The sequence below is a fragment of the Mesoplodon bidens genome (genome assembly GCF_964165515.1).
Source record: "Mesoplodon bidens genome assembly, chromosome: 1".
NCBI classification, from domain to species: Eukaryota; Metazoa; Chordata; class Mammalia; order Artiodactyla; family Ziphiidae; genus Mesoplodon; species Mesoplodon bidens.
Genome location: NC_138176.1, coordinates 55,853,730 through 55,875,712, shown reverse-complemented (window position 1 = coordinate 55,875,712; position 21,983 = coordinate 55,853,730).

The following is a 21,983-nucleotide window of genomic DNA, read 5'->3' as shown; positions in this document are numbered from 1 at the left end:
GAGGTGTGAAGGCATGCTCTATGACCTAGAAATATGCATATCTATGTGTGCACCTGTCTTTGCCTCATCCCCAAACACACACACACACACTCTCTCTCTCTCACACAGCAGGATTTGCATTGTTCTGCAGGGTTGCATCAGTGGGCCGGAGTATCCTAGAAGAAATAAGCTACTTTACATAGAAGCAACACATTTCATTTGAGCACATCTCCCTCAACACCAGATGAATCACTCAGCAGCCAGTAAACATGAATAATAGCAAGTCCCTTTGGGGGAAAATAGACTTTTCCTATAGTTGAATCCTGAGTGTCTACAGTCTCTGGTTTCCCCCCTCTAGGAAGTTCTGTGGCAGGTGTTTAAACTGAACATGGACCTCAACCCTTTACCCAAACCATTAGCCAAAATGGCCAGAGGCTTCAGTTTGGATGGACTCCTCAATATTTGGGGCTCAACGAAGCCAAACCCAACCAAACTCTGCCCTGTTCCATTACTATTTCTCACACAGAATGATACTCTCTCCTGCTATTCAAAACTGATCACCTACAGTTTTAAGAGAGGCGCTACTGCCAATGGCACCTGCTTCTTTCTGTTAAAACAGTGGTTATCAAACTTGGCTACACAACAGAATCAACTGGAAAGATTGTGAAAATACTGTTACAGGAGCCTCACCCCTAGAGATTCTGATTTAATTGGTCTAGGGTAGGGCCCAAGACACTGCTATATTTTTTTAAATCCCACTGGATGATTCTATTGAGTGCCCAGGATTAGAATCACAAAACTCAGTGTTGAGTATCATTTAAGGTTTCTCTAATCTAATCACTCAGCTGATGCCTGAATCCCCAAGATACTGCCAATACCCATGTGAACAATGTTCTTACCACCAATGACAGTAAACCCACTACTTTCCAAGACAGTCCAATTCCATGGTTGATTGTTCTGTCCCACAGTGAATTGACATCCTTTTCCCTGCAACTTCCATGGCTGTACTGTTTCTTAATTCCATAAAGAATACTAGAGCCTATTCTGTAGGACAACCTTTCAGAGATCCAAAGACAGTAGCAGCCCATGCCCTCAAACCACTGCTAAAGTATCTCTTTTCCAAGTTATATCTTGCTAGTTTCTTCAGCAAACCATGGAAGATGGTTTCAGGTAAACTCTCCATCCTGGATGCCAGCCTCAAAATATATTTCACTATCTCTAGTGATAGTGATTCTAATATTCCAGAAGTGATTGTAATATCCCCGCTATGGTCTATCATTGTACATAGAGCCTAATAATCACATGCCTTATTTTAAAAATCCTCACACTAACAACCAACATAATAATAAGAGCAGCCAGAATTTACTGAGCATGGACCTATACACCCGGTACTGCAAGCACTTTATTAACCTTACATCATTTATCCTTTATGAGTATACTGTGAAGTCATTATTTTGCTCCTGATTTACAGTGAAAAGTCCAAGACAGACAAAGATATTTGCCGAGGTGATGGGTCAGAGGGTAGCCCAGATGTGACCCCAAGGCCTGCGTTCTCCACCTCTACTTCATGTTAGTCAGTCCCTTTCACTGATGCAGTCCCAGGTCCCACTGGCTACTTTGACAACCACACCTCACTGATATGGGTCACAGTCAATTAGTACACTGAGGTTTGCTCTCATCTTCAGATTATATATGAACATGTTACGTAGGCTACAAATTGCCATACAGGCCTAACTTGACATTGGTATCCCTTTAATAATTACAAGACTATACCTTCCACCTCTAGCAAAGCAGAGAAATGCAAGATCGCTCCTTTACTTGCTCAGCTCCTCTCTTTTATCCATAATATTCAGATGCTTCTTCAGAGGTTACCCTGAAGGGTAAGAGAGAAAGGCCAGAGGAGAAAGGGTCCAGAAAATTTCCCCAGAGACTAGACTCAATGGAAGCCTCACCAATCACCTGTTCTTCCCCATTTCCTCTAAATTATATCAAGAGCACTCCATAAGGAAAACTGGGGGCAATTAGTTTTACCATTTGAATCACATCATCTTCAAGGTAGCTGACTCAGTTCTTATGGAAGGCAGTACACAAAGTGGTTGAACAGATAGCCTTTGGAGTCAGACAGACCAAGGTGCGAGTAGCAGCTCCATTATTATCTGGTTCTATATCCCTAGGCAGGTCACCTAATACTTCTGAACCCTAGTTTCCATGTCTGTAAAAGGGAAGTATTATTGTCTCAAGCATATTATTATTCATCAATATCTGATTCCCATTTGTCCCAGGGACACAGCAAGATGGCATTTCCTTTAACCCCCTAAAATTAGCCTTAATCACATGTCTTGTTTCAGCCAATAACATGTAAGAAAAGTGATGGCTATCACTTCTCAAGGGGAGACCTTAATCACCAGCTCTTGACTCCTAGCCAACCCTTCCCCTACTGCAGTGATTGCATATGTTGATAAGACATGCCTTAACATCGAAGCAGACTAGAATGCTGAGCCAACTCATGGAGGACAGTTGTCCTGGAGAGTCACCTGGACCAACAACAGGCATTATGTGAACAAGAAATAAACCTCAGGGTTATTTGTTTCCACAGTATAACCTAGTCTACACTGACCAATACACTCTCCTTACAATAGAGTCATTATAAGAATCAAATGAAATAATCTCACTAGAGCATTATCTTGAGCATCAAGTCTGCAATATTATTTTATTTTAAATAGATTCCGTTACAAGTCAGTCTGTTCTACCCACGTCCCACATAATCCACTATTTCCTCCTTCTTTTACAGCCTGGGTTTTTCCTGCTCATAAGATAGTAGCATTAAGTGTGGCAATTTCCATAGATGATGTAGAAATATGAATTTTAAAAAGGAAGGGTAAAAGTGTTCAATAATGCAGCGTCACTCTGTCTCGGAAAGCAAACTCAGAATAGCATGACTTTAATGCCACTTATCATTTAGCAAGGAAATTAATGAAAGCAAAATGAAGCCTCAAATACTAAATGTAGCTCAGTATGAATTCACTACTGATAAAATAAAGTACACACCTTCAAAATGTAAACATAATGAGAACATACAGGAATATGGGAGCTTATTAAATAGCATAGCTTTTATTCATGATTCTTAAATCAAGCAATCAAAAAAGAATTCATTTTGTTTCTTTCTTTGTAAATATTTTCATTAAAGGAAGGTTCAACTATGAAAATAAAGGGTAAGGAAAGCATATATAACACGTTAGCCAAATTGCAATGCTGACATTTCAAGACACAAACTCAAACCTGCTTTGGGATACCACTGGGAGAGTCTTTTTTCTTAATGTTTTGCAAATGCAAATGCTATAAACTATGCCCTGTGTCATGAGTTGAATTGTGTCTTCTCAAAAAGACAGGATGGAATCCTACCCCTAGAACCTCAGAATGTCATCTTATTTGGACACAGGGTCTTTACACAGGTAATCAAGCTAAAACAAAGTCATTAGGGTGGGTCTTAATCCAACCTGACTGGTGTTCTCATAAAAAGGGGAAAATGTGGACACAAAGACAAATGCACACAGGTAGAAAGCCATGTGAAAATGAAGGCAGAGATTGGGGTGATGCATCTACATGCCAAGGATTGCTGGCAAATCACTATTTTTCCTTCAATATAAGCAGCTTATTGAGAATATGCTAACTAATAAGAAATAGAAAGAGTTCTAGAATTTGTAACATTTTCCTTAAGGAAAAGTTATATAAAAAAATTAAAAAGGAGGGCTTCCCTGGTGGCACAGTGGTTGAGAGTCCGCCTGCCGATGCAGGGGACACGGGTTCATGCCCTGGTCTGGGAAGATCCCACATGCCGCAGAGCGGCTGGGCCCGTGAGCCATGGCCGCTGAGCCTGCGCATCCAGCGCCTGTGCTCCGCAACAGGAGAGGCCACAACAGTGAGAGGCCCGTGTACCACAAAAAAATAATAATAATAAATAAATAAATAATTTTTAAAAAAATAAAAAAGGAAACATCTGTACAAAATGCATCAGTCCTCCCTTGATTTTAAGGAAAATTCCTTTAACTTATAGAATAAATATGGGTTAATATTTCATTTTTAAGAATCAAAGGACTAGAAAATAAAGAGTTTTCTAAGTGACTTAAGCCATACATTCCACAGAGTTCTATGATGGCAGAACATGACACTTTAATCTGCTCTATGGGAGGCAGGTATTTGGTCTAGAGGAGAAAATGAAAGAAAGCCTGGGTGGGGAGAGCAGGGGGACATTGATGAAAATAAGTACAGAGCCAAGGAGTCCCCAGGTGTGGAAGGAACTGATGGGCTTTCACCCACTAATAGGATTTTGTACACACTTTCACTTAACACCTGGGCTAGAATTTTTATGAGTTCCTACCATCCATTTTATTATACATTCTCACTTTAAATCCATTCTCAATGAAATTTTCCAAGACGTTTTCCCACAAACTTTTACTTCTGTTTTTGCTCTCTTTTTTTTTTTATTAGAAGCTAAGAGTAAGGTGTTTACCTTCAGAACTTTGCTTCACAGAAATCTACAATAATGTATCAAATCCACAACACCAGAGGTACCTGTGTATTAACTCTCACGAAACAAAATAAATACAAACAAACAAAAACAGGTGTCATAAGAGTGATAAATCTGAAAAGGATGAACTTTGGTAGTGTAGTCATAATTTGGAAAGAAAAAAAATAGAACATTGGTTTCCAGTTCACTGTTTCACTGGAATAATTAATGCTAATCATTCCCTCTGTAAAATATCTAAACTGAACTACAGTGATGCCCACAGGACAGTGGACAATAAAGCACTGTGGCTAGGAGAATATTCTCTTGTGCACCTATGTGCTTTGGCTCCCATGTGGCTGAGTTGTATGCTTATCAAGATCCATTTGTGTTTGTTCCCAGTCCTATTTATACCAGTTGTGCCTGTTAATGTAATTACATAATATAGCTATAAAATATGAGTTTCAATGGAAAGGGAGCTATTGCTTTCATGAAACTAGTCAAATGCTTTGGAAAGACCCAATAAAGAAAAGTTGCTTTAAAAATATTGTCACTGTAGGGGCAGGTATTATAAAGGTCTGCACAGATTCTACTCAGGTTACTGGTCACTGCCTTAAAATTCTTAATTCACTTTAAAAACACTGAAACTGGAATTTGTAGAGGTTCCTCTAGGGATATAGCTTACTCACACACAAAAAAAGACTCCAAAATTCCACTCTGTGGACCCCTACTTAGAGAAAAGGCCTTAGCTCCACAGCAATACACTGGTGAATAAATGTGCATCTATGGATTTTAAGCAAAAGTCAAATTTTTGTGTAGGTATATGATTTATGATCCCCCAACTTAATCAACTTACATGATTAATCAGTCAACAACCATTTTCAATCATGGAATAAGAAGGTAAACTAGAAAGGACCTTTTCTTAACTGACTCCTAGTGAACAGAAATAGAAAGCAATAGACTCAAATATTTAAACCAAGAAACAGAGTCCATTTCAATAACTAAACCTACTTATATCGCTTAAGTGAGAAACAGCCTGGCTATAACTATAAACATTAATCATTGTATAAATCTGAGCCACGTAGACTCCTATTAATTAGTGCATAGCATCCCCATGTCTTCCTATAACCGTTAAATAATACCAACTGCCTATCATCGAAAGGATTTAGTAGACTTTTATTGATGGAAATCAGATGATTTCATCCACAGTGTCTGAATCACTTTGATATGTTTGAGCCCGAAGCAAAATAATGTAATAAAAAGCAACATACAGATGAGAACCTCATATGAATCTGTCGCTGACTTGAGAAGAATCAAATCTAAGTCTGACCAGGTGAAGATATTCCATACATCATCCTTCCAATTCAATATAAAAATAATATTTCTCCTTCCAGTATGTTTATATACTGTTCCTGACTTTGTGAGGTTCTGGACATCGAGAGAGCCCGTAGACACAGAGCGTTGCCTTAGCAAATGGTACGCAGAGCAGAGATGAATTACAGAATACTTCCTTGAAAGAGATTACTTTAAAGACTATCTGAAAGTCATAAGCCCCCAGAAGTCATAACCAACGGACTCATGAGTAGAGTGGGAAGGTAGATCTTATGAGTAGGATGAATGAATGAGAAATAGGCTATGTGGTAGGCTGGAAACATCATTCCCTCTTCCTCCCCACCCCCCGAAAAGGGTCCTCCAGTAGACTGCCATGGGGCTAAAATTCCACCAGTCATATCTTTTGATTTTAAAAACTTTTCTGTCACTGTCTATGAAATTGCACACACTCCTAGGAGGGGCCACCTAAAGCTTTATCTCCTAACACTTTGTCACAAGTTATTTTTCAGTTCAGCTTAGAGAGTAAGACTCTTTGCAACCTAGCAAGAAATGAAGATGGAGGCCAGAGGAACCTCAGAAGAGGAGAAGGGCTTAGAACCGAAGAAGTGAGGGATTGCCAGAGCCCCTCAGGCACAAATAACTTTAAGAAATATAAATTCAAAGACTCATGAAAATTGACTTTACTAACCACCAGATTCTTGGAAGATTATTAAAAGCTATCCAATTGGTTTAGGGATTTGTAACATACACCTAGGTTCTCATTGCCGTTAAAAAATAGAACGTTGGAAAAATATAATGCTGATATAACTTGGTGGGGGCAGGAAGGGGGTTCATCTCTCCCTCTTCATTTACTCCTAATACTAACATCTGAATGCCAGGGGAACCTCAGATACAGTTCAAGAATTTCAAAATACGAAGGAATCAGAATGGGAATTTGGTTAGTAGGTGGGCTAAGGACTCAAAGTGTACAGACCAACATCACCTAGGGGCTTGGCAGAAATGCAGAATCTCATGCCCCACTCCAGATCTACAGAATCTATTTGCATTTTATCAAGGCTGATTCATTAAATTTAGGAAACAAAGGAAGAATTATCTGGAAGGTGTATTTGCATAGCAAGCTTTATTTATTTTATTTTTTCTTAACTTAGAGCATAGGTTTACAGTAACTGAGGAACAGAATAACTGATAAATGTTACATGGAAGAATTGAGTCCCCTACTAAGAAACTGCTCGATGCTGCCTCTGGAGAATCTTCTCAGTGATCTCACTTTCAAAATTCTGTAAGCATCTTTATAAGCATGATCCAGCAGGTGTGATGGGTGGGACTCCAGCCCTTAAATCACTCAACAACCTCAGTGTACGTGACTATTCCACTTACTAGCTCAGAAAAACATCTGATGACAAGTGAATGACACCTCCTCTGGACATTTAGATGACTGATTTTGTATAAATCAATATTGAGTGCCACAAAATGTCAGAAAATACCAAATGGGGAGAAAAGAATCAATAGATAACCCTGGGATTGAATGAGTGATGAATAATCTTTACCAACTAAAATAAATTAAACCAGGAAAAGCAAGTTAAAGTAACATCAAGAATCTGGCTTAAAACCACAAAAAAAACAATATAATTTAGAGGTAAGACCACTCGTGACAAACATGCTGTTCATTTTTTTTCCCAGGAAAGCATTATGACAGGAACTACAAAATAAGAGCTAAATTTGTACCTTCTAGCTTCTGTCTGAACAGCCATAATTTTTTAACGTTCTACAACAAATAAACTCCAATTTGCAGATGCAGACCATGCGATAACCTAGCAACCATGAAATTGAGCACACATTTGATTAACACTTTTGGGTTCTAGGAGACAGAGGTAGGGAGACAAATTCTGTAATTTATTTAATTCATTTTAGATTTCAAACATGCCTCTTAGAGCTATCAAATAAACCATAAATTAATAGACAGACCAAATGTCAGAATTCAAATCCAAATGTTTTTCTTAGTCCTAACCTGGCATCAGAGATAAATCCAGGCCTGTAACAGAGATCAAGATAAATGTCTTTCTTTATTACTAAACAGATGCAATGTGGTTTTTCACATTATTTTATAGCTCGTGGATTCTAAGATCATGAACTAAACACCTAATATGTGCTAGGAACAGTGCTGGGCATTAGAGATGAGAGGTGAGGAACACACTCCCTGCCCTCATGTGAGGGAGACAGTCAAGTAAGCAAATCATCTCAGCCACAGTAATATCTGAACATGGAGAAGGAAGGATGCTGGCATTGTCCCAGGGATCCATCCATCCCAACCCCCTATGCCAACCTAGCTCAATGCCAGGAGGTCCGCTCCTGTTGCTGTGTCCTTGGAGAAGGCAACGTGGAGACCCTGCCCCAAACCTGAGTATATAATCTAGGCTTAAGGTTTTTGGTGGTGATGTTTTTAAATCAAATAGTTTCTGAAAGGTTTCTACAGAAACACAGACCACAGCACCAGTAAGACTTCACAGCACTCTGACCCATGAATTCTTTTTTCTTTTTAGATTGATTTCCAAATCCAAATATCCACGGACACCTACAGGACACTGATGCCCACACAGACAAACTCTCCTCTGCTAGATTCCAGTCAATGATATGTATAAACAGAGAAATTTGGGGACAAGGGGTTTTCTGACCTAATATCCCCAAGGTGTCTAAATTCGTACTTTCTAGCTTCTGTCTGAACAGCCATGATTTATCTAAGGGAGCCAAAAGTCCCCTTAGAGGCCAACCAACTAGAGATCAGCAGAGATGTTAAGTCTTTTGAATGTCATTTAACAAAAGATGTTCCTTTGGAGAGCTGCCTTTCTTAAGACAGAGGGACAGGAGCACACACAAGCAAAGAGATTTAAAAATGCAGCTTCTGCTGGAAGGTTTAGGGAGTAACTGGGGACTGTATTTCTTGGACTTGGGCAGAAAGAGTGCCATTCAGGACCTTTTGATTTCTACCCCATTAGAAGAAATCCTTCAATGTTTCCAGCCGTAGTTCCATCTCTCAGGCAGAGTTGTGGGTCACTCTTATTTCCGGGGGAATGACAGAGGAGGCAGGGGGAAGACCTCTTCCCCAAGAGGCAGCCCACGTGAAGCACAGATACGGCACTTAATATAGATGCAACTTCTCTGAAACGAAGGCTGCCACTCTACCTAGAACAACACTAGGAATCAGGACAGTGAGCAGATTTAGAAACCAAATTAAGGCAAGACCATCCTGTAGATGGTTGTTAAAACATAGTAACTACATCAAACCTTGAATCATGTCTCTGCTCTAGAAGATGCACTGGGCCCAGACTTTGTTACAAGGGTAGACTTAGAGGCTAAAGGATGTTGAGTGTTTACTACTCGCCATGCACAGCAATCTTCAAGACAATTCTGTATGAGATTATCATTATCTCTTTTTGACCGATGAGGAAACTGAAGCATGAAAAAGTTGAATAATTTTGCAAAGTTCTCATGGCTTTAAGGGAAGGAATCCAGGACCAAATGGGTGATTCCAGAGCCCATCCTGGGAGCCACACTCCCAACTGCTTCCCTTCTTAATCGGCCTCCAAAGCAACCACAGGTAATGATGGCATCAGCGTCAGATCGAAGATGCATCCCAGCCACATCCCCAGATGCTGATGATGTAGGGATCCGCCCAAAACAAGTGGAAGCAATGGATCCTGAAGGTGTGTGGGAAACGCAAAGGCCCAAAAGAAGGCATGAGACAGAGAGCAGAGCCCTCCGGCCCAGGTCCCTCAGGCTTAGGGCAGCCGCAGTAAGCTCCAGTCTCTCCTTCTGGTCCAATGGGTACGCACAAAGTTGTTTGCTTTTAACAACCACTTAATGCCTTCTTTTTAAAAAGAGAGAAGAAGAAAGCTCGTAAGTATATAATAAACCGGAATTATAGCTGCTGTTCTGATGCCGTGTGTTATTTTTGGCTGACTGTCCGGCTCTTCTGGATTCTGTTGGTAGGGTGCTGAAGCTCGCTCCAGTAACACAGGCTGCCTGCTGTCCCCAGAGGACCCTGAGGGAAACGAGAGGAACTATCTCGCAGTCTTCAGCAGACAGGGGAGGTTTAACATAAATAAACTCCCACTTCACATCTTCTCCAAAAAGAATCCATTCATTATCTTTATTTCCGACATGGTATTTATGAATTTCCTTGCAGCAAGGCCCAGCAGGGCAAACGTCACAACTCTGTGGTGAAATATCATGTGCATTTTCTTCTCCTCCCAGGAAGATTAAGGCCAATGAATAAAAGAAAGGGGGATGTGGCCCCTATATTTAGCTCTCCTTACAACATCATGTCTCACGGGTATTAAAAATAGACCCAAATCACTTGAAGACATTCTGAAAAATCAAAGGCAGAAGAGCTTTCCAAGAGGAAGTTTTAAATGTTTTCTGCTTTCTTTCTCGTTGAGATTCTTAAGGAGCAAAAGCAGTGGTGTGGGGCCCCCTCTTCCTAGGAGGGCAAGCTCATCATGCCCTCAGCTTCGGTTCTTTGTGGACTAGATATTAAGAGGAATCTGGGCCGGCCCTTGGCAAAAAGTGTGAAATAGTCTGTGTAGAGAAATTCTCCTCTGTTAACAACCTTCCCTACACCCGAAGTCCTGACACTCCCAAGGTCCCTGTCAGAGAGAAATCAGCTCAGATTCAATTCACTGAACAAATATGTGTTATTTGTGATGTGCCAGGTGCAGTGCCAGGCAGGGCAAAGTGGACAGAGGGGAGCAAAGGATGGAACGTCCTTGTTAGAGAAAGCGTCAGGTAATTCCCTGAGTAAGGAAAGCTTTCAGAGGACCGCAGGCAACACAGTTCGAAGAAGAGAGAGTTGCCATCTTGTTGGAAGGAATCAGAACGGACCTTCTTCTGGAGGCAGCACTGGGAACAGACAATGAAGACAGTGTGGGGATGTGGACTCGAAATACGCGAGCCCAGGGGTGGACGAAGATCAGGAATTAGCTTAGTGTAACACCGCTTCTCAAAAATATATGCCTAGTAAAGCTAGAGGAAAAAGCTTTCCAGAAGCGAAAAAAGGAAGTTCCAGCTGGAGAAATCACAGAGAACTGAAGAATGTAGCCTCTTTCAAATCCTGCAGTTCACCAGTTATGCAACTTTGGGGAATTACTTCCCTTCCCTGAGCCTCACTTTCGTATCTGTAAAATGGGGATCATGTTCCATTGGGCTGATGTGCTGATTAAATCCTAATATGAATAGATAACTGGCTCAGGATTTGGCACAGGGTTCATGGAAAAGACTCAAGGAATGCGTATAACTCACTCAATTGGGAGCAATTTAAATGAGATCATATTCTAATATGCCCCTAATCACACACAGTACCCACTCTCCTGGCAGAAAGCCTTGATTAATATTAGGGTATGGCGAGAGTAAGACAGAGTGTCCTTTGCTTTCGTAAATGTCTAATTTCGGACTACCTTGTGGCTCACACCACATTACAAAGGAAGAAGACCCCACAGCCACCACCAGTTTCCACTTACCCAAGCAAAGAAGCAACCTTGGGGGGAAAAGATCTTTTTAATGGGCCTTTATGTCAATCCACAGCAGGGAAACTCATCACACTTTGGATCACTCATACAGAGTTTAGTGAAAAGTGGATGAGCATTTTCTGAGCTAAGGTAAGGGGGGAAAGGGCCTGGGGGAGGTTAACAGTGAAGGAACAGAAATAGCAGGGGTGAAAACCAATGTTTGTTGAATAGTGCAGTGTTTCTCAAACTTTCATATGCCCACGGATCCCCTGGGGATCTTGTTCAAATGAAGACTCTGATTCAGTCGGGCTGAATCATAGCTCCCAGGGTATTATCTATGCTATTGGTCCATGGACCACACTTTGAATGTCAAGGGAATGATGTTTCCGTCTGGTTCAAGAAAGGACTGAGTAGGGGAACCAGGAGAGCCCCCAAGGAAAGAAGGGCAACTTGAAGAAGAGTAATGTCCACACAAGATGGCAAGAAGACCAGATGATCTGAGAGGCGGCCAAGCCAGAGAGGTAAATACAGAGACACGAGCTCCAAGGGGAAGGTTTTCAGAATAGAAGAGGCCCCAGCTCACAAAGCTCCCGTGCACTACTCACATTGGCTGTGAGTCACTCACAGCCTTTTAAAATTGTGGATGGCAAACATTTTAGAGAGTGCAGCGATAACAAAATGTGCTCACAGCCATTAACTATGAAGCACTAACTCATTTCAGCAGCCTGACACAAATTATGCTCCGCACTTGAAAAACAGCTATTGATCAGTCCCTTCTTTCTCATGCCTTCCAATACTCCAGATCAGCACTTCTATGTGCTCCCCGCCCCAAAGATACCTTTACACACCTGGTTAGATCCTTCCCAAACCCAAAGATGTCCCCCGAGACTTCACTCTACTTTCTTCTAGATTTCACCTTTGAAAAAACAGCCAAGAAAGAGGCAAACCAAAGCTATCTCTTTTCATTTCTCTACATATCTGCTTCCTAGGAACTTCCCAATGTCTTATTTTCTCTACTCATTAGAGACACAAAGGCAACAAATAACTGATCTATCATTTCCTGTGTTAGAAGATAAGGATCTAAGAGGGCATGAAAAAGACAGAATATAGAATCAGGCTTTAAGGAATTAAATCAGCTTCAGGGGCAGATTGAGTAGTAATACTCTGAGTACCTTAAGCGGCAGCTTGAGTATCAACGAGGCAAAAGGAAGTTCATGGTCCCTCAAGTTAGAGTAACGTGTATCTTCCTTTGTCTCCTTCTTAATCTCAAGAAAAACTGACGAAGCATGTAGGTCTGCCATGGCAGACTGACTGCAAAGATGGATGTCCCCAGCTCTCTGTCTCTCCCTGCATCTGCGCCCTTTGCCATATGACTCTGCAGCTTCTTCCACTGAGAAGTGGAGAACACCTCCCCATTTCTTGAAGCTTGGCTACATTGTCTCTTGCTCTAGCCAATACAATATGATGGAAATAACAGTGTGAGTGTGTGATCTGAGGCTAGTGGCCCTTGCATACTTCTATTCTCTCTCTTTTTCTTCTGCCTTCACCAAGAGAACAAAAGTTTGGGCTAGCCCATGACCACTTAGAGCAGAGCAAAGCTTATCCTCCGACTCACCAGACCCCAGCTGGCCCACCAGCTGGCCCCCACACAAAAGTGAGCCCAGCTGAGATCATCTGAGCCTGCCTCAGACCAGAAGAACTGTACAGATAACCCATAGACTTATGAGGAATAATAAACAGTGGTTGTTTCAAGCCACCAAGTTTTGGAGTGCTTGGTGATGCAGCATTATTGGGCAAAAAAAAATAATAATAATAACCGATATTGCACCCTTTGGAAAAGCCATGATAAAAAGTCCAGGTATATAAATAATTCCAACAGGACACTGGCTTTCCTCTGACAAAACTATTAATGGACATAAACACATTATAATAACATAACTGCATCATTTATAAAACAAAAAGCACATTAGGGGATTAGATAATAAAACACATTTCTATATTAGTTTTCATTTTTAAAAGGGTTTAATCTATTCATTAATAGACTATATAAACTTGTGCAAATTTTTTCACCAATTTGGTTGGTCATTCCTTCTTTTGTGCATTTGTTTGTTGAGGATTATGGTGGGCAGAGCTGACAGTCATGTACTGTGGAGGTTCTAATAGCACATTAGTCCCTAATCTCAAATAATTTCCATCTAGCAGGGTTGACAAAAGCACATATTCACCCTTAACACATTGCAGGGAACATGTTATGCTCTTGCTGCCATCTCTACGGTTTTAAATCTTACCCACCTTACCAGGTCCAGGTAAAGTGGTTCTTTCTCTTTTTCATCTTCCCTAATCCTACCCTTATTTTTTTCCTTCCCCAGCCATAAGTAAAGTTTCTGAACTTTCAAAACACATTTTGGGAGGCATAGAGCAGGTTCAGGCAAGAATCCAGGGAAGTCATAAAATTTAAGGTTAAAAAAGAAGCTTTATAGCAGATTGATCACGAAAGGGCTTGAAGATTGGTTGCAGAGTATGTGCTTGATTCTACAGGCAATAGGGAGCCATGGAGAGTTTCTGAGAAAGGGAGTGACACAATCAAAGCTATCATTCAGGAAGTGTTATTAAGATGCCTCAGGCCCTTACTTAAGGATCATGGAAGCCCCAGGATGATGGAGTTTCAGAAAGGATGAGACGGTTAGTTGCAGGTTCTGTACAGAGAAAAAACAGGATGAAAAACCCATTGGGTTTGCCAGGCAGATAGTCTGGTGACCTTGGAAAGGAAAACTTCAGTAGAATACAAAAAAAAGAATGGGACGGAGTAGGTAGGTGAGAAATTCAAAGTGCCAGTTCCCATCCCAAATTCTTCAGAGAGGAGACAAGGTTGACTGACTGAGAGTATTTACGGATGCAGAGCATTTGAGTCAGCCTCCCTCTGATAAATGGCTTTGGCTGGTCTAAAAGGCCTAAGAAACCCTAGTGTTTCTCAGAAGTGCCTTACAGGCTGTTTTGTGGAGAGAAGGGAAGGTTGAAGTGTCAAGGGGTACAGGCTAAGTGGGCAGGATCCTGATTTCTTGCTCCCATTTCAACAAGCTTCATCCCATTTATCTTCCTTATATTCTGAGGTTCCCTGCCAGAATTTCATTGGAAAAAATAGGGTTCCTTCTATTGATTTAAAATTATAATAATTTGAAAACCATTAAACCAGATGATTTCCATGATCCATCCTGGCTCTAAGATAAAAATCTATACTAATTATCTTCCAGAACGTAGAATGAGGAAAAAAATCAGGACGTAAGCACCCAACACCTCTTGAACATATTGTAGGTCAGGCAGTGTGCTGTACACTTTCCTTGGGTCCTGTCATTTAATTCACACCACAGATCTCCAAACTAGGAATCATTAGCCTCACTCTGCAGATGATGAATTGAAGCCCAGAAAGATCCAATAACTTGCCCAAGATCTCAGTGCTGACTACAGAGCCTGGGCTCTGACCACAGCTGTACACATTTCCATGCACAAGCAGTGGCTCCAGGAACTCATCCACGAGTTCTCAGGGGCCTCTGAATTTGAATTTCTAGGAAAACATACAGGGGTAACTTTGGGCAAAAGATGCTACTAAACTTAGGAAACAGAAGGGATATATTGAGAGAAAGAGATAGGAAGAGGAAGATTGAAAGAACTGGAAAGAATTGGAAAAAAAAAAGATTAGAGCATTAGTGGAACCTAGAAGTATTGGTGAAGACAAAAATCTTGACTCTGGAGCTGTAAAAATACCACACATACACACACATGCACGCATGCATGCACACACACACATCCCTATCTGCAACTATAATGCCATTTCTAGAAAGGATATCTACATAACAGAAAAGGCATTCTTTACCCTAGGTTGAAATAGATGTTTTTTTGAAATAGATTTTAATTTGGAAAATCTAAACTCCTTGGTAAGAATTAATTATTAAAATACTATAGTCCCAATGAGGCCTTGTCTAGTTGATCCCATTTAAAACTGCACCTCTCCCCAAGTCCTTATACCCCTCTCTGCTTTATACTTTTCTCCATAGGACCTAACACCATTTTTTGACACTATATATCTTATTCCTTTGCTTACTGCCTATCTCTCTTCATCAGGACATAAGTTCTTTGGGCAGGAGTTGGAAAGGAGGTTTATCGTCATTCCTGTGGTTGTTCCCTCTGTATCTCTAGCACCTACCATAAAGTCTGGCTCCTACGAGGCAGTCAGGCACTCAATAAATATTTGTTCAACAAATTAACGTGTTACTTTGTCATGATATTTATGGAATAAGCATTTATATCTATTCATTCCCAGCCCACCTTATGGTATCTGAGACGTTAGCATCCCCATCAATTACAAGTCTATTTAGCATTTATATGACACTTCACATTTAAAACTCACTCTTCAATTATTGATCCCCAAAATCGACCTTGAAAATAGATGCTGACAAGTGGTGTAGCCCACACCTCTTTTCTTTCCTAGGCCTTCACAACAGATGTGAGCAATGGGGTGGGAAGGAAAAGCAAGTTCGAGGATGTGGGAGAAAAGGGAAGGGGCAGGGATGCGAGGCAAAAGGAGTTGTTGAAACGCCATTCCCTGGTCTAACTTGGCCTCCTAAGAAGTGGTGGCACGGAGCCAGAGATCCTCCTCTCCAGCTGCTACAGATGAGTTCAGCATCCCCACAGAGGAGGAGGAGAAGGAAGAAGCCCCAGGAGCCTAGAGAGGAGGAGAGGCATGTGGGAAGGGGGGCCTCCCAGCAACCTCCTCCCAGCAGGGATCGCTGCCTCTGCCCTCTAAACTCTCTATCCTTTTCACAGGTGACAAGCAGACTGAACATTTTTCCACACCACTTCCTTGCTTCCTTGGTGTTCTGCTATCTACCACAGCAAGCTTGAGGTCCTGGGCCTGGATGCGAGTGCCCTCCCCCAGCCATCTGGTCTACCCACCTATCTCAGCCACGTGACTTAGCCTTAGGTGGGAAGACCAATGGGCCACTTTATGTGTAGAGGTGACCCGAGTGGTAAAAGACAAACCACCAGATTTTAACCTAAGAGCTCGATATGCCCTGCTTCATTTCCAAATATCTCAACCCCTTGGCTTTCAGGAAGAGGTTGACCTGAATATGGAATCAAGTGGACATTGATATGTTCTCTGAACTGTACATATTAAACAAACACCTGTCTAAATCACTTAATTTAGTACCATAGGACTTAAAGCCTCAGCTCCTAACCTACCACACCCTTCCCAGCTCAGCAACAAGCATCACCAAATCATCAAGAAAATAATCAATAGAAAGGAGGACCAGGCGTTTGGTAGTTAGGTGGGTATTTCTGGATGAGGCAAGAAACACAGGTAGGAACAACCAGATCATTTTCATAAACCTAGTACAATAATGTTGGCCATTTCTTTGAAATTTCTAACATACATTGTGTAAAAAAAAGCCTTTCTTCATGTAAAAGGAGAGGCAACTAACACTTGACAAGCACTTTGAGTATCTCCAATGTGTCCAGCACTATGCAAGCTGCACACAGAAATCATCTTACTTTCACTTCTCAAGAACCCTATGAGGTGTATAGCATACATCTCATGAAGGTATACCTTCATTTAACAGGGGAAAAGACTCATAAATGTCTAATAACTTGCTTAAGGTGCACAGTTAAAAAGTGGAAGAATCAAGTCTGAAAACCAGGCCTTCTGATTTTCAACCCCATTATATATAAACAATTTAAATATTGTTTCATTTCTCACCAACTTTAACTTTTTGATCATTTCTTGTTTTAAAACTTAAGGGAGAAAGCATTTAAGGCATTTAATCTTTCTTTGGTGTTACTCTGACATCACACCATTTGCACTGCCCCGGGGAGATTATTGCAAACATGATTTGTTACAATACTGTTTGATCTCTGGGTATTTATTGAACACCTATTGATTGTTCATAGGGATTCCTAGGTGACAGAAAGAGTGGGAGAGCCAACTTTCTTGATTCAGTGTTTTGTATATTGACTTCATCATTTGAAGCCTTCACCTTATCCTCATGAATGTTCTCTAGACATATTTGATTCAAAGACATGTTCATTCCATTGATGTTTCTAATCTTCAGTAGGTCATATATTATATACACATCAGCTAGTGAATACATTTGAAAAGATATTTTTGATACACATAAATTCACACTGCATGATACTTCATGGAAGAAACTTCCAGACAGCTAACTTGCTACCAGACCATTAATAAAAATGTTGTGGCAACTGCTTCTAAAAGCTGGCAATTAGCTACAATGATTAGACAAAACATGGTTTCACATTAAATTAAATTGATATTTAAATGTAATTGTTTTTAGCTCTGTGGTGTCAAGGTACTACATAAATCCATTATTACTACTATTTAACAGCAATGGTAACAACCACAATAACTCAACCAAATTTTCCAAGATTGTAATTCGCAGTGCCCTGAAGAAGTTAACTGCATACTTGGAAGGTGAGTTAACCCTTTCAATCCACTTGGGATCATTTAATGACAGTTCTTAAAGAGTTAATTGCCTTCCAAATGCTTCCCAGTGGAGAAAGTTCATATATATATATATATATATATATGTATGTATATATATATGTATATATATATGTATATGAATAGTATATGTATTCATATTCATATACGTATATATATATGCATATAATATATACATATATGAATTATATATTATATGCATATATGACTATATAGTCTATGCATTTATGAATAATATGTGTATACACGAATATTGTATGTATATATGAGTATTATATATATATGAATATTATATATACATATATGATATATATATAAAACAGCTCTGAAGAAGTGTATTAATTTACACTTGGCTTGATTAACTCCAAAGAGTTTTACTCCATTTCTAAAGCTAACTGAAATATCAACACAGTATAAAGAGAGCTGTTAGCAATTCAAATATAAAGTTATTCACTACTTTAGACAAAACAAACAAACAAAATAATAAAACCTTTAGAAGATAGTGGTGAGCTTTCTCTGAGGACTTTGAAAGATAAGAAAAGTCAGTAATTTCTAAATGGGTAGAGTCATCTGTTCTGTGTTGCCTAAGTTGAACTAAAGTCTCTAACTCAGGGAGGCAAAACTCCAAAGTTTTCACTGTCTACCAGGGACTACAAGTGAATCAAGTAGAGCCAGTGTGAGGCAACAGAGAATGGGAGGTAATGTGGCAAACTGAAGGAAATATGCCCTGTTCAAGGCAGCTGGAGCTTCATAGTTCTAGGCAAATATTGCCCTGCAGGAATATGGACCCAGAATTTATATACAGTTCCATTCCTTAGGCCCAAAATCTGAATTTATTTTTTTGAAATTTCATGATTTTTAAAACACCATGTACACCTAACAAAATATGACCACAGGCTGGATTTGACACATAAGCTTCAAGTGTGCCCATCTGCCCTTAGTGGTTTTCTGACTTCAAGTCTAAGTTAGCAGGTAGAACATTTCTAGATGTATACCCAGAAGCTATTTATGTCACTATGCCTTGGAAATGTAGCCAGGTAGAGGAATGTCTGCTTCCAAGAGGAAAAAAAAAAAAAAAAAGACCACATCAGTGCCATGATCATTCATCACTGTTAATGTGGCTGATGATGTCTATTTCTTCTCTAGGTTTTTGCTGTAGTGATCTTGCCCTGGATGCACCACTTGTAGTCACTGGTGACATAATTCCAATAGAAATCTCATCAAAACCAGCCACCCAATTCATCCACAAATTCAAATACACTCATTATCAAGTGAGGCGAAAGAACATCAAGACCCATCCCTTGCCCTTCTCCACTCCTTTTTTAACCAGAGACCACTCCACCCCAAGATGTGTCACAGGAAGCTGGGGCAAGAGAAGCTGTCAAAAATAACTTCTGAGAGAATTATGGACATTTTTTCCAATGACAAAGATACAGGAAGGGCTATTGTGTTTAATATATGTATTAGATAGAAATAAAATGCTCAAATCCAATCTTATTCCAGAAAGCTTCCCTGGATCTCCCACTTCTGAACTCTCAGGTCAATTCATACTTTCTATCTTGAGTTATGATTACTTAGGCATATGTCCAATTTCCAAATTATAGCAGGGTTGCTTTTAGAGCAGAATCCATGTCTAGTTTATCTCTCTGTTCCACAAAGCAGTTAATATGTACCAAGTACACAGTAGCTTTTATTCAAATGTTTGGTAAGTTAATGGGGGGGGAGTGGATGGAAAAATGGAAGGAAAGAGGAAGGACAGATGGGAAAATCTCTATCTTGACCGAGAGAACAATATCACAAGTGTAACTAGTAGAAATATTTACTGAGCAAAAACAAACAAACAAATAAGCAAACAAACCTTATAAATTGATTTGTGACCAACAAGGCAGATAACAAATACTGGATATTCATTACCCAATAGCCATATGCCCTCTTTTTCCTTGTTGAGAGAACCCTTTATCTTAGGGAACAGGGATCCCTCTCCTTACCATAGTCCAATCCTGGTAATTTTATTGCTTATTAGTCATTTGTTTGGGGGAGGAGAGGGTCAAGTGGACCAGTTCTGATCAATGAAATTTAAGATGAAGACAGCAGAGGTTGAGGGAGGAGCTTCCTCTCTATGGAAAAAAAAAGATACAAACTTACAACACTTGCCTGTGCCTGTCCCTATCTGCTTGCAACACTTAGTGTAAAGACGTGATACTTGGAGCTGTGGCAGCTATCTTGAGACCATGTGGCAACAGGCATGAAGAAAAAGCTGAGAGCGGGTTTCCCTGGTGGTGCAGTGGTTGAGAATCTGCCTGTCAATGTAGGGGACACAGGTTCGAGCCCTGGTCTGGGAAGATCCTGCATGTCGCAGAGCAACTGGGCCCATGAGCCACAATTACTGAGCCTGCGTGTCTGGAGCCTGTGCTCCGCAACAAGAGAGGCCGCGATAGTGAGAAGCCCACGCACCGCGATGAAGAGTGGCCCCCGCTTGCCACAACTAGAGAAAGCCCTCGCACAGAAACGAAGACCCAACACAGTCATAAATAAATAAATAAATAAATCTAAATCATATGGGCTTCGAAGAAGACCTCTGCTTAAAAAAAACAAAAAAAAACTAAAAAAAGAAAAAGAAAAAGCTGAGAGCTTTAGAGAAGAGGGATGGAAAGAACCTGTCTTTATAATACTGCTGAGCTAATGAACAAACCCTGAGACCACCTATCTCTCCTATTAAGTAAATAATAGATATGAAGTAGATACTTAATATCATAAATGACTATCAGTTGGGTTTTCTGAATTTTACAGTAGAAACTATTCCTAACTGATACAGCCTTTGACTCAAAGACAGATGACAATAAACAACCACAGCCAGGATGATAACGGAGCAGAGAAATGAGTGGCTAGGTCTGAACGATTTCCACTAACCTACCCTGCAACAAGGCAAAGTCTTCGGGAAAAAAGAGCAGAATTTTAACTATAATAGTTGAGCACCTCCTTACTCCATCCCATCAGGCAACCACACACACCAAATGAGTTTCATTCCTGAGACTGACCACTCAGGGACTCATTCTTTTGTTCCCATTTGCCTCAAATCCCCAAGTCCTTTGGCATGCCTCCTGGACACTATTTATGCAGGCTTAAATATATGGCTCACATTAGAACAAATAGAACTTCCTAAATTGGGCAATTTGTGACTTTGCACCCCAAGTTTCACTCACTCATCCCTGATTTGAAATGCACTAAAAGCACATTATTCCTGTTTAAGATGCAAACTACTGCCCTGAAGAATATCACTTTTTACCTGAGGTGAAACCAGTTATAAGTGAATGGTTGGGCAAGGGTAAGCTGCGTTGATAAATAGAAATTCCTTAGAACCATGTGTAGGCCATTCTGCTAATATGATGAGGCTACACTTGCTAGTGGATTAATTACTCTTTTCTTCTAACTTATTTATTTCATACTTTAAGAAACCAAAATGTCCAGTAGCCACTATGCTTGTGACAAAGAAACACAATAAAAGCAATTTCTCCAGTACAAAAAAATAAAGCATTCCCGGTAATGCATTTTTGAATCCAGCATACCTTCCCCTAATGAGGTTTCAGCATGCTATAAATAACACTAATGAGACTTTGTCTTGCCCGTGTAATATATTTCCTTGATATAGCCTTAGATTCTCCATGTTGTGTGGAAAACTAACAGCCTCAGAAAGAAACGTCGTCTAATAGCACATTAAAACCAAAAGCACAATTAAATATAAATGAAGTCAGTAATTTAATTGCACAATTGTCGCTTTAAAAAATTCAAAAGAAAAGTAATGATGTCTTTTTTTTCAATCAGTAAATAATAATAGTGCTTGTGGGGATGGTACAATATTTAAATAAACATTTTTCTGGTAAAAGGTAGGTAGCAAAGACAGTCAGACGTGCTTAGGAAAACCCTGGAGCTTGCAAAAAAAAAAAAATGGAGTATCTTGGCATACATCATTCTGCCCATGTGACACATGGAGACAAACATCTCAATTTCAATATTTTTTGAAAGTGTATCCCATATTTGGAGGGTCTTCTGATTCTGAGCATTAGCAACCAGGATTCACATTATTCCAATTAAAATGAAATGCCAAGTGCCAATGCATCTAAGAGGCTCTCTAAACAGCTCCTGGTGAAATGAGAAC